At 39.4% G+C, this 13,643-nt stretch overlaps 1 long non-coding RNA gene across 1 annotated transcript; it reads right to left on the bottom strand.

The window, feature by feature from the left end:
* Positions 1-7,391: 7,391 nt before the first annotated feature.
* Positions 7,392-13,433, bottom strand: LOC139707465 (uncharacterized). Its single transcript, XR_011709031.1, has 2 exons — positions 13,344-13,433; positions 7,392-7,618 (listed from the first exon to the last, which is right to left on the bottom strand). It is a non-coding gene; the product is annotated as an uncharacterized lncRNA (long non-coding RNA).
* Positions 13,434-13,643: the final 210 nt, after the last annotated feature.

Raw genomic sequence — 13,643 nt, 5'->3', positions numbered from 1 at the left:
CTTATTAAACTCAGGGGCTCTTAGCCACATCCCCAGTCCTTTTTAAAAATCTTTTGTTTTGAGACAGGGTCTTCCTGAGTTGCTTGGGGGCCTCACTAAGTTGTTGAGGCTGGCTTTGAACTTGTGATCCTCCTGTTGCAGCCTCCTGAGCCACTGGGATTACAGGTGTGTACCACCATGCCTGGATTGAAGACTGATTTTTGTGTTTGTTTTGTCATCTTCAAGTTTTCTGAAATACAAAAATTATTTATAAGTGGCAGAGTGGAGAAAGGGTACTAGTCTTCACTGCTATCGATACAATTTCATTTTCACTGAAGGAAGGAAAACTTGCTTGTAGCTGTGTACCCCTGGCCACTCCTTATCCAAATGTGTTAACTGAGCCATGGAGGAAGGTGTCAGGGAAAGCATCTCCAGCTGCTGCACACTCCTCAGAGCAATCTGGGGGAAGAGAATGTAGTTTTAACAAGAATTCTTAAGGACCACTTCCATGGAGTCTTTTCAATCCTAGGTTCATGTAATATTCTTAAATGTTCCAATGTACAACTTGTGGAAGTTATTTTAAGGAAGAATGTGCCATATCTAACGTCTTAATGTCATAAAATGCTCCAAAGAATTTTGTGGTGGAATACTCTTTTTGCAAGCCTCAACAACTTAGTGAAACTCTTCCCATTTCTTAGAAACTCTTCCCATTTCTCCAGGTCCTAGCCTCTCACTCTTCCTTTGGCAAAGCATCCCTCTCCATCCACATGCCAGGACTGCCAATCAGGTATAACCAAGTTCTTTGGCCAAGCGGTGTGCCTGGGACCTGAGCCAGACCAGGCTGATTCTCCTGGGATTTGAATCTTTAGCAGGGTGACTCAAGGTGAAAACATACTTGCAGCCAAGATTTTCTCATGGCAGAGCCCTGAAGAGATCTTCCATTAGTTTCTACCATATAGATCCCCAAGTTTAATTGAGCTATCCCATATATCCTTCCAATAAAATGTCCTGTTATTTGCTTGAATGGTTTCTGTTGCTTGCATCCAAAGAATCCTAATATATATCTACCCATAGATAGGTTGAAATATATATTTAAACAATTATTCAACATATATATGTGTGTGTATGTACGTTGAAAATACAAAAATGATTGTTTATTTTCTTTCTCTCTTTTTAAAAGCCACCTGGAAGTTCACACCTCAGCATACAAAAATATAGTTTAAATGTGTATGCCATATTTTTCTTAATGTATCGATAAAACGTTTATAAAATCAATTACTTTTGAGAAGCAATTATAAGTAGATCAAGACTTTTTTTTTTTTTACGAAAAACTGCTAATGTTCAAATCAATTTTACAATGAATACCAACTCCTACCTCCAAAATGAGTTACTAATAGCAGAAACAAAGTGAATCACTGTAATAGCCGTGTAGGAGCAACTGTCATCGTCTTTTCACTAAAAAGTGCCATGTGTATAAATAGGTGCATACACATCCATTTAGATCTGTACCAAATGAACATCTACTTACTTTATATTTAAGGTAACTTCTAACTGGAAAGCTTAATTTTAATTGGAAACTCTTCTGATAACCATTTAGTTTTCCGGCCATTTTCTAATTAATAGAGAGGAAGAAAACCTTTATTCAACATCACCTTGATCGCTGGATTCTGATTTTTTTATTTCTGAACTGACAAAAAAACATTTAGATATAAGCAAGAAGGTTTTATAAACTTCAAAAATATAGTATTGATGGTGAAAATATATATGTATGCCTAAATAATATAGATGATTATAATTCGATGATCTGTATTTTTATAGAAAGCTCTCTGTGGCTTTGAAACCCTTTTCCATACTGCACTAGTCAGTTTTGAACAAGAAACAAAACTTACTCAGAGGGTTGGATGAAAAGACTTCAGGGAAGGGGCTACTTACGGAGACTGTGGGAAGGTCAAAGAGCAAACAAAGGATGTTTTTTGAGTGACAGGGACAAGGGGTGGAAACAGTGTTGCTCAGAACCAAAGGAGAAGCCAGCGCCAAGGAAGAGCGGCCACCCAGCTGCCGCCAAGGACATGGTGCAAATGCAGGGAGAGAGGGCAGAATCATTCCACTGTCTCTCTCCCCACCCTCTGATCCATGCTAAGCCAAGCAGAGGCCAGATGGCAAAGGAGTCCTGGAAAGGCAGCTATTAGGAAGCAGCCAATTCTTAGTGGATAGAGAGGTCCCTGTGTGGATGCGAGGTGAAACCCAGTGAATAACCAGCCACAGACGACTCAGGCTACAGCCGACTCAGCGAGATTAAATGCCTGATTAAATTTACGCAGCCCATAATCTCTGATCTGGGACTGTAATACCCGTTTCCAGACTCTCCAAAGCCAGTCCTATTTCCAATATGCTTTGTTAATGGCTTCGCTGCTGATGACTAAGGGACGCAGTAGGTGTTGCTTGAGTCAAATGTGATACTTGGTTTCAAGCCGAGCAAACTCAATAGGGATTCCTGTGGAGGTTCTTTGTTGTGTGTCTTCCATGGGGACAGGGTCCCTTAGGTGGATTGTCCAGTGAACCAGGTGAACACAGCGATGATGACTGTCTTGTTCTGGTGAGGTCACTAGATAATGCTGAAAGCCATGGGAGCATAGACCGGAACAAAGCAGCAAAGATGTTGTCACATTGTGGGGGAGAGCCTGGCCACAGATGTCAGCAAGCCTGAGTCTGAATCTTCTCTCCCTCCCTCTCTCACCACTTGGGGTCTTGAACACTTAATCAAGTCTCACTACATTTATCTATTATTGAGGGTAAAAAAATGCCCATGTCCTAGGATGGGTGTGAGGATTAAAACAATGTTTATAGTGCTTAGCATAGTAGTTCCAGTTAACAATAATAGCTATAATGTATTGGACTCTTCTCATACCATTATTTTCCATAAAACAGACTTCACTACTTAGGGCGCAGTAGCCCTCATTTCACAAATATGGAGACTGAGTCCTAGAAAAATGATTTGTCTAAGATCACATAGATCATTACCAGTGCCCCAATCTGAATTCAAAAGCAGGGGTTTCTATTCTGTTATGCAATTCCAGGCAAGATGAAGTTCTAGTAGTTTTGCTGGTGGAGGCTTCTTACCAGAAACTATAGAAATGTGCCTAAGCACACTTTTTTCTTGAACTTTCCCAGGTTGGTGTAATGGGCATGAGTTACATACTCTTTTCTGGTTATTCCTCTCATCAGTTTGCTGGGTCTCCTGTTGACATTTCAGACCTAGCCTTAGCAACGTTACTGTTTTTAAAATAAAGCCTGGTGTGCCCTTGAAGAATATGCCTTTCACCGTGGGGTAATTGGTTTGGAATCCCGATGCCTTTCTTTATCATCACGTGGAACTGATTTGTGAGGAATATGGCTTTGATGCTTGAAGCTTGGCTTTGTGCCAGGAAGTCATTGTTGGGGATTCTGGCTGTTTGATGTTAAGATGCAATCTGCCGAGGAGCTGACGAGGCCTATTAATAGGAATTCAAACACTGTGTCACAAGCTTCACCAGGAGGGCCTGGACAGGGAGGCCTGAGTAACGATTCTGACAGAGCCAGGAGGCATCATTGGACAGGACAGTGTGCCCTTGACACCACCTTGGGACTCAAGGAGGCATCTGAAACATGCCAGCAGCTCCTGTCCACGCGATCCTCACTTGATTCACTATTTTGGGCACACGATATGCCCCAATTAGGTGTCGGTCTTTCCCACAGGACAGAGCTCCTTAGAGGCAGGGATTATGTCATTAATTCAGAAAGCATTCGTTGAGTGCCTCTTGCCACTGCCAGGCATTGTAGAAGGAGCCAGGAGCCTTATTCTTCTTTGTGCCCAGCATCTCGTCAAGAGGCTAGCACATGGCAGACGTTCAGCAAGTGTTATGGGTAAAATACTACTCACTGAGGAGGCGAAACACAAACACTGCCTTCACTTGCACAGTGAATATATTTTGAATGTGATGTTTTCTCCAGATTGGAGGCATTACCCAAGTCTTTGGCATCAGGAAAAATTAACTTGTGGCATATATGTCATAATTGTTAAATGTGTTTCTGTTGATCTCATGATAAAAGGCTAGAACATTCTAGTTGATCAAACATTTTGACTGAAAGTTCATATTTGGTACTGTCAGTTAAGAAAAATAAGTTTAATATCTCAATAAAACATAAATCATTCCTTGATGGTCAAAAGGCAATGTGAGTCTCACAACCATCATTAAGAAACCATTTATCATTGGATAAGCCCTAGCTGTATACATGGGGTGAAAGGTTTTAGATTAATAAATGCTTACTCTGTTATTGTGATTTATTTTTTATACACAATTAATGAGACATAGTTATGATGAGCTTCCCCCAGGCTACAGTTAATTATTTAAAAAATTATTTTAAAGAAGCAAAATTGTATCCACCCAAGGTTGTTTGTGAGAGCTACATAAAAGAAATTCATTTGAAAGAAAATAGATAGGGCTGGGGATGTGGTTCAAGCGGTAGCGCGCTCGCCTGGCATGCGTGCGGCCCGGGTTCGATCCTCAGCACCACATACAAACAAAGATGTTGTGTCCGCCGAAAACTAGAAAATAAATATTGAAAAATTCTCTCTCTCTCTCTTCTCCCTCTCTCTCACACTCTCTCTTAAAAAAAAAAAAAAAGAAAGAAAATAGATAGCTCTCAGAAGGGAAGGCTAGAAGCCCAGGCTTAGGAATAAATGGCAGGAACCAAGAGAGGTTAGGCTGCAAGAAACACAGCCAAGCAGCTGTGTGGCTATACTGCCACTGGACCCTCATTACTGCGGCCTTACCAAAACTGTTTCTATGACAGGGAGCTGTGGCCCACAGAGGCTGAGCCAAGGTTTGGGGACCACAGTCTAGATGCCAGAACAGGGTGAGATGGAGGATTTTGCCCCTTGAACTTCTGTAGATAGAATTTGAATCATGCTTCTCACAAGCCTTGTCTGTTGGCAGAGTAAAAATCAAAACAAACAAAAAGAAAAATAATAAAAAGGTCATTAATTACATAGACTGAGGGATTTTAAAACAAAGCAAAACATATTGTTTGTTATAATACCTTATGATGCAATCAATGAATAAATGTACAAAATATGTGCAGTAGAATAAAAATAGACAAGTCAATAAGTACATGGTAGATTGAGTAATGTCTGCCCCCCTCCCTGCCTTACACCCCACCACCACCAAATTGTCCACATTCTAATCTTCAAAACCTCTAAATATGATGCTTTCATGGCAAGGGGATTTTGAATATGTAATAGGTCAGGATCTTGATACAGGAAGATTAACCTGGATTATCTGGGTAGATCCCATATTCTCACAGGGGTCCTGATGAGAGGGAGGCTGAAGGATCAAAGTCATAGGAGGATGTGTGACAGCGGAAGCAAGAGGTCAGACAGATTTATGAACAGTGCCAAGAGCCACAGAATGCAGGCGGCCTCTGGAAACGGAGTAAACAGATTCTCCCCTTCAGGAGGAACCAGTCCTGTCACCTTGATCCTAGTTCCATAAAACATTTTGAGACTTCTGACCCACAGACGTACAAGAGAATAAATTGTATTGTCTTAAGCCACTGAGTTTGTGGTAGTTACAAACAGTGACTAGAGGAAGCTACTGCAAATGATAAAGAAGAAATCTTAGCTATTTAAAGTCTGTAGTAAAAAAATGTGAATTCTAGATAAAGAGGAGATTCCAGAAAAATGCAAGATAGAATAAAACACACTTCAAGTTTGTTTGCTGCATTGGGATTCTTCAGTACTGTCTGTTCAGCTCCCTTCATTCTGTCAACCAAATTCTTTATAATGGGATCAACATGGTGATAATTTTGAATTTAACTCCCTGAGCCCAGCAGTATGACTACCAAACATATAAGAAAGAGGTTCTATCTTCCACCAAATACAACATAAAGGCAAGAATTAAAAGAAAATACTATTTTCTGTGCTTAACTTTTACCTAGTTTTGATGATCTTTCTAATATCAATGAAACAACTTTTCATTGATAGGGTAGAACTAGAGAATGTACTAGGTTTTTTAGGAGAAACAAAGTAAGAAGTGTAAATACTTAGACTTTATATATTTTTAAGTAATTTAACAAGTCATAGAAATTAATAATGGAACTGATTATTAAAAGTGATTCAATCTTTTTTCTTTTTCTCTTCCCTTCCTCCTCTTCCTCCTCCCCCTCCTCCTCCTCTCCCTTCTCCTCCTCCTCTTCCTCCTCCTCCTCCTCTTCCTCCTCCTCCTCCCCCTTCTCCTCCTCCCCCTTCTCCTCCTCCCCCTTCTCCTCCTCTCCCTTCTCCTCTTCTTCCTCCTCCTCCTTCTCCTCCTCCCCCTTCTCCTCCTCTCCCTTCTCCTCTTCTTCCTCCTCCTCCTCCTCCTCCTCCTCCTCCTCCTCCTCCTCCTCCTCCTTCTCTTCTCTTCTCTTCTCTTCTCTTCTCTCTCTCTCTCTCTCTTTCTCTCTCTCTCCCCTAGGGATTGAACCCAGGGCCTCGTTTATGTTAGGCAAGCTTTCTACTATCAAGTTACATCCCTCAGTCTTCCTTTAAATTTTATTTTGGACATGGTCTCATTAAGTTGCAATCTTCCTTTTAAATGTATGTTTTTTAATATTTGCAGTTTAAAACAAGTTCTTTTTAATAAGCTATTTTGAAAGAAGACTTCTATAATAAAATTTCTTTCTTTTCTTCTCCCTTAGCAATCATTTAAAATAATTTCTACCCAAAAAATTCTTCATCATTTTAAGACATGTAGCCTCCTTACTCCTATCCATTTCCCCAATCAATAGAACCTGTAATATTGATTTTTTTAGATCCAGTGTGATATCAAAGCACTGTATCAAAGTCAGTTGGGTCACTGAAGGTAAAACATATATCTCTGTATGCCAGTTCCCTCCCCTTATTTGTCTATGTGCCATGGTTAGCTGAAAGGACTTCCAAATAGTCTTTCATTACCTATTATTGATGAGTTAAGAATAAACATGTTGGGCTGTCTGTGTAGCTCAGTAGTAGAGCACATGGCTAGCATGCATGAGGACTTGGGTTCAATCCCAGCACCAAAAATAAAATAAAATAAACACTTTAATACTTAAAAGAATCCTCTTGTTGCAGTTAAGTGAGAATAGATGTTCTTTCTTTTTTTTTAAAGAGAGAGAGAGAGAGAGAGAATTTTAATATTTATTTTTTAGTTTTCAGCGGACACAACATCTTTGTTTGTATGTGGTGCTGAGGATCAAACCCGGGCCGCACACATGCCAGGTAAGAGTGCTACTGCTTGAGCCACATCCCCAGCCCCAGAATAGATGTTCTTTAAAAGTAATTTGAAACACTAAATACAATGAAATGTAGCATTCTGTTGTTGTATAAAGATAAAGGCAAGAGTGGCATAACAGTGATATAGTTGCATAAAAGGAAAATAATATTTATTACTTTTGAAGGAAAGAGAGCAAGATGATAGAAAACACTCTTTATTTTACAATAGTGAACTTGATTTTGTGTAATAACCAGTTTCAGTTTTCTCTTTTCCCTTCCATGAGGGATAAGAGAGATGGATCAGCTTTTTGTTGCAGTCTGTTGAGTGTAACAATTCCATATTCTCTTCTTTCAGGAAGAAAAAATGAAGATCTAATTCAAAGCAAAAAATAATAATAATTTACAGTTATTTGATTAAATAAACTGATTGATTAAATCACATAAAATGTAGGTTTACATAGTTGTTTTAAATAGTTAAGCCTAGTGTTTGTTTTTCTCCCCAATTGTAACCTTTTTAAAAGCACCTAATCATATCATTGATAAAAATCACAGTGTTTGAAGAATAAGGCAATTATCCTTACTTCTGTGAGCAAGATTTTGCCCCAGTAATGTTTTGATGTTGTGTGAATCTTGTAAGCAATAGTTTAGATTTAATGAATTATTATACGTTAATATATGGCCATCCCTCCATATCTGTGGGTTCCATATCTATGGATACAACCAACCAGGGATCAAAAATATTCAAAAAGAAAATTGTACTGATACTGAACATATGCAGGCATTTTTCTTATCATTATTCCCTTCACAATATAATGACTATTCACATAACATTCACATTGTGTTAGGTATCATAAGTCATCTACAGATGATTTAAATTATTGCAGAAGGGTATGTGTAGGTTATATGCAAATACTATATCATTTCACATATAGGACTTGGGCATCCTAGGATTTAGTATCAGTTGGAGATCCCACAACTAGTTCTGCAGTGGATACTGAGGAAAAACTGCCTGTGCCTGTAAAGAGGTAATTACAGGGCTGGGGATGTGGCTCAAGCGGTAGTGTGCTCGCCTGGCATGCGCGCTGCCCGGGTTCGATCCTCAGCACCACATACAAACAAAGATGTTGTGTCCACCGAGAACTGAAAAATAAATATTTAAAAAAACTCTCTCTTTCTCTCCCTCTCTTTAAAAAAAAAAAAAGAGGTAATTACATTAAAATTAGACCATTAGGTTAGGACCCTCATCCATTATTACTGGTTTCTCCATAAGAGGAAGGAACATGAGAGGCAATGTGAGGATGTAGCAAGAAGATGGCCAGGCCATCTGTAACCCAGGGAGAGAGGCCTCAAAAGAAAATAAATTTGTCCATCTTTTCCTTGAACTTACAGCTCCAGAGCTATGAGAAAATAGTTCTGTTGTTTAAACCACATACTCTGTGGCATTTTGTTATGGCAGTCGTAGCAACTAACACACTGGGAATTTTTGAGAATGACCAAAGGGTTGCTGTCAATAAATATGCTGAGCTAACAAGTTAGAATGGAATTGTCCTAGACAAAACAGGAGAAATGTTAAGTCAATCAGGGTTAATGCAGGAGAGCCTGCCTGACAGAGAGGATGGGAGAAACGAATCCGAAGGCATTCCAAGTTACGGGAGCTTTGGTAACGGTTAAGACATATCATAAGATCTATGGCTGTGTGTGTGTGTGTGTGTGTGTGTGTGTAGTACTAGAGATTGAAACTAGGGGTGCTGTACCACTGAGCTACATCCCCAGACCTTTTTATTTTATTTTGAGGCAGGTCTTACTGAATCCCAGGCTGACCTTGAACTTGAACATCCTCCTGCCTCAGTCTCTCACATAGCTGGGATTATAGGCGTGCACCATGGCCCCTGAGATTTGTGTTTTTAAGAGACCATTCTGGTGACATTGCTGGGGACTGGGTGATGAAGCAGGAATTTACTGAAAAAAAGACAGTAAAATCCTGCTTGAAATAAGGGGGTCACATGAGGATACAGGAGATGAACAGATGCCAAGGATCATAAGAAACTAGAACCACCAGGAATTCTCACCTGCCTATTCTGCATCTGAGGATTCAACCAACGGCAGATCAAAAATGTTTGGAAAAAAAAATTGCAACTGTACAGAACATATACCGACATTTTCCTTTTGCATTGTTGCCTAAGCAATACAGTACAACCACTTTTCATAGCACCCACATTGAATTAGGTATTATCAGTAATTTAGAAATGATTTAAAGTACGTGGAGGATGTGCACAGGTTATATGCAAATGCTACACTATTTTGTATATAGGACTTAGGCATATCAGAATCTTATTATCAGAGGGAGGTCTTATAATCAACTCTCTAATGAATACAGAGGGACAACTGCATATGTAGGGGACAAGGGACAAGTCAAGAAATCATGTTTTGGGGGCTGGGGATGTGGCTCAAGCAGTAGCGCGCTCGCCTGGCATGCGTGTGGCCCAGGTTTGATCCTCAGCACCACATACAAACAAAGATGTTGTGTCTGCCAAAAACTGAAAAATAAATATTGAAATTCTCTCCCTCTCTCTTTCTCTCTCTCTTAAAAAAAAAGAAAGAAAGAAATCATGTTTTGGCTTGAGTTATTTAGCCAATGTAGATAGATAGAAAACAAAGAGGAAGAACAAGTTTGGAAGTAACTTAAATTTACTTCTTAAAATAGCAAATGGTGGCCTTGGGTGTTTAACATTTAGGTCCTGACTCTACATTACGGCATATGATAAAATTAAAATTGATGAAAATTAGTATTTAAAATGTGTGTTAAAGGTGGAATAAGTTTCCATCTCCTCTTTGAAAAGGTGTTAGATAATCAGTAAAATAATGTTTTAATATAATTACTCAAAATTGCTTCTGGACAGTAAGGATAACTTTTGTAGTTAACCAGCTTATATTATTACTTACTGAGAAACTGTGAGGACATCTTCTCTCACTAGGGATATAGACTCTAGACATTTGATACAAGCAATGTTTGACAATATCAAGGTCTGGGTGACAGGAAGATTTGGTCAATCAACCTTGAAACCAGTTGTTTACTAACTCCTTGGATGATCAGTCATTAATATCTTCCCCTTTTCCTGACTCATCAGCTTTTCAGTAACTTTATCAACAGGAGTCATTTATTGACCCATTCAATGAGCCTGCCTACTGCCTAGAAATCCTTGGTCAATCTGGGGGACAGAAATTTAAGGAAGCAGATGACTGTTGTTCTCAAGTTGCTCAGCCTGTCATGAAGGTACCAAAAACATCACCAACAATCTCAGTTAGTGTGGTGATAGTCTTAATGAAACTATTCACAGAGAAGCTAGTTCTGGTAATATATGCTTGTAATCCTAGCAGGGAGACTGAGGTAGGAGGATGTAACACAAGTTCAAAGCCAGCCTGTGCAACTTAGTGAGACCCTGTCTTGAAAATTTAAAAGGGCTGGGCATTTAGCTTAGCATTAGAGTACCGCTAGGTTCAATCTCCAGTACTGCCAAAAAAAAAAAGGAGGAGGAAGTGGAGGAGGGGGAGGAAAAGGAGAGGAGGAGGAAGAAAAAGAGAAAAAAAAAGTCAGTTTAGCTTTTTCTCTGCAGTCCTTCCTTCCCTCTGTGACTTCCACAAATACCCCTTAATTGTTGGGATGGATGGGGAAAAGTCTAACTCAAAAACTCAGTTGTCACCTGTGGCAATTCATTTCCACGTGAACCTGTTGCCTGCTTACCAAGTGCTAGGTCTGGGAGATGTGATGGACAAAAGATGCATGGTCCTAGCTCTCAGAGAGCTTACACTTATTGGGAAGGATGGCTATCAACAAATACTTGTCTCAATTCAGGCTCTTCTCCCTCTCAATTTAGTTCAGCTGAGGACTCAGATAAGCACCACCTCCCATCATCAGAAGTGCCTAAGCAGTGAGGAAGATCAGAGTCCAGGGATGGAGCGACTACCCCACCATGGCAGAGAGGCCATGAAGATTTGGGCAGAAGCCACAGAAATAGTCACAGGTAAGTAGCCTGTCTGAGTGGATAGGATAATGGACAGCAGAGCCACACATTTAAGATTATAAGCTTTGGAGCCAGCCTTCCTAGATAAGAATCCCAGATCTTCTGCTCATTAACTGGGAGTGTGACCCTAGATACACACCTTACTTCTATAAAGATGATAACAGCAGGTGCCTCCTGGTTTAAGAATTAAACAACTTGCCTGAAACACAAAATTATGTGGCAGAATAAGTGCTCTTTAGTTTCATATTTTTAAGAAGAATCTACATAATTAAAATGTTTTAAAAGAATGATGGTGATTATAAATATTTTGTACCCATATGTAAATTGGCTTTAAATTTGGAATTCAGTATTCTTCTCACAAGGTACATGCTAATTCATAATTTGTGCATGCAACTACTTATTTATATAGGAGCTCAAATGCTCAGAGAAAGGTATGGAAAGATGTACATGACATAGCTGAGAACGATTCTCTCCACAGAGAATTGAACTGGAGATGCTCAAGTTCTTTAGCTTTTCATAAAATATTTGATTTCTTCTTTATGATGAAAATGTATTCATGAATTAAACATAATTTTAACAGGTAAAAAATTCTAAAAAAGAAATGTTAACACTCAGCTGGAGATGTAAAAGGAGGTATATCTACATTTAAATGGCATTTCCCCAAATACTGATTGCAAACCTAGTTCTCTTGACTCACCCCACTAAGTATTTTAGGGTATGCAAAGTACATGTAGAGTTACCCAATCTCTTGCAAAAGTCCTTTTCCCTCATTCTGGCTACTCTGACTTGAATTTGATTGGACCTTGGGGGTGGGTAGGGTTTTGATTGGAGTAACTAATCCAGGTGAGCAGTGTAAGCAGAAGTGGGGGAGGAAAACAGAAAAGTTTTAGGAAACAGCAAGTGGGTGAGTTTGATTGGTCTTGGCTTACTGGAAAGAGAATGATATTATGGAAACTTGGAGAGGTAGATTGGATTTAGTGCATTCAAGTGCCTTGAATGCTGCTGTGTTGTCAGTTAGCTTTATTTCTTTATGTAAGTGAGAAGTACTGAAGGATTTTTGAGTAGAAGAGAAACCCAGGCTTAGGAAGAATTTTTTAGTAGCAGTATAGAAGTGGATTTAAGTGAGCTTCCTTGGGGAATTTTAATTGGTCAGTGTAAGAGAATGAAGACCTGGCTAATGGGTAATAGGGGAAAATGGGGGGAAAAGCACAGATTGGAGGTAAGAGATAGAACATTAAGTTAATTGTTTAAAAAAAGGTCAAAGGATTAGCAAGAAGTGTAGATTAAAAAAGATGTACAGGCTACTTCAATGTTTTCAGGATTAAATTTTTATAAAATAATGCCATTTTCGGGAAACAGAAAAATCACCAGAAAGGTTACTTAGCAACGGCAACAGGTTTATTTTAAGACATTTTGAGATTGAATCTCTAGGTAGGCATCTGAGCAAAACAAACATCAGTCATTTGAAACTCCATCCTAGAGTCATCTGCAGTGAAAAATATATGGAAAAATGTAGGTGTAGATACAGTTGCTTGATAGAACATGCAGAAAAGGAAGAGAGTGATGAGAGTCTTGAGGAACAGGTAACTTTGAGGATATTGGCGATTAGGGAAACGAGGGAGAGACAGAGGAGGTCACCGGGAGAAGCAAGAGGAGAACCAGGGTCATGCCTTTAAATATGGTGGAGAAGCCAGGTAAAGTGGCACATGCTTGTAATTGCAGTAACTCTGGAGGCTGAGGCAGACGGATAGCAGGTTGAAGGCCAGTTTCAGCAATTTAATAAGTAACTTGGCTAGACCCCTGTTTCAAAATTAAAAAAATAAAATGAACTGGGGATGTAGTTCAGTGGTAAAACACCCCTGGGTTCAATCCCTGGTACCAAAAAAAAAAAAAAAAGATTCACTTAAAGGTAGTGGAGAATATTTCAAAAAAGGAGAGCAGCAAAGAGTTCAGGAAAATAAGGTCCAAATGGGTAGATTAATTCTCTGATGCCAGAAATATCCTTTTATAAAATATTAAGATTTTTTGCAAATTGAAATATCTATATGTATAAAGAGTGCTAAAAACATATTCACCTGTGGAGCCACCGTGCTAATCAAGAGAGAGCATTTCCAGCACAGTATCTTGCACAAAGTACTCAGTAGACCTCCAGCTGTGTGCAGTTAGTACCAGGGCAGGTTTGATCAGGCAAGAAGAAGAGAATGAATCTTAAGTTGAAAGCCTGCCCAAAAGAGCTGTATTATCTGAGGTCAGATGAAGTAAAAAGTCAAATACTGAAGTCAGGGTCAGTGGGGACAAGGGGACAGTATTTTGTAAGTCTGTGCAGGTTTGGGGTTGTGTAATCCTGTGTTATGCAAGCAATGTTCGGTGACCTA

This window comes from Marmota flaviventris, chromosome 10, assembly GCF_047511675.1.
Source record: "Marmota flaviventris isolate mMarFla1 chromosome 10, mMarFla1.hap1, whole genome shotgun sequence".
NCBI classification, from domain to species: domain Eukaryota; kingdom Metazoa; phylum Chordata; class Mammalia; order Rodentia; family Sciuridae; genus Marmota; species Marmota flaviventris.
This window is presented reverse-complemented; position numbering and strand designations above follow the sequence as displayed.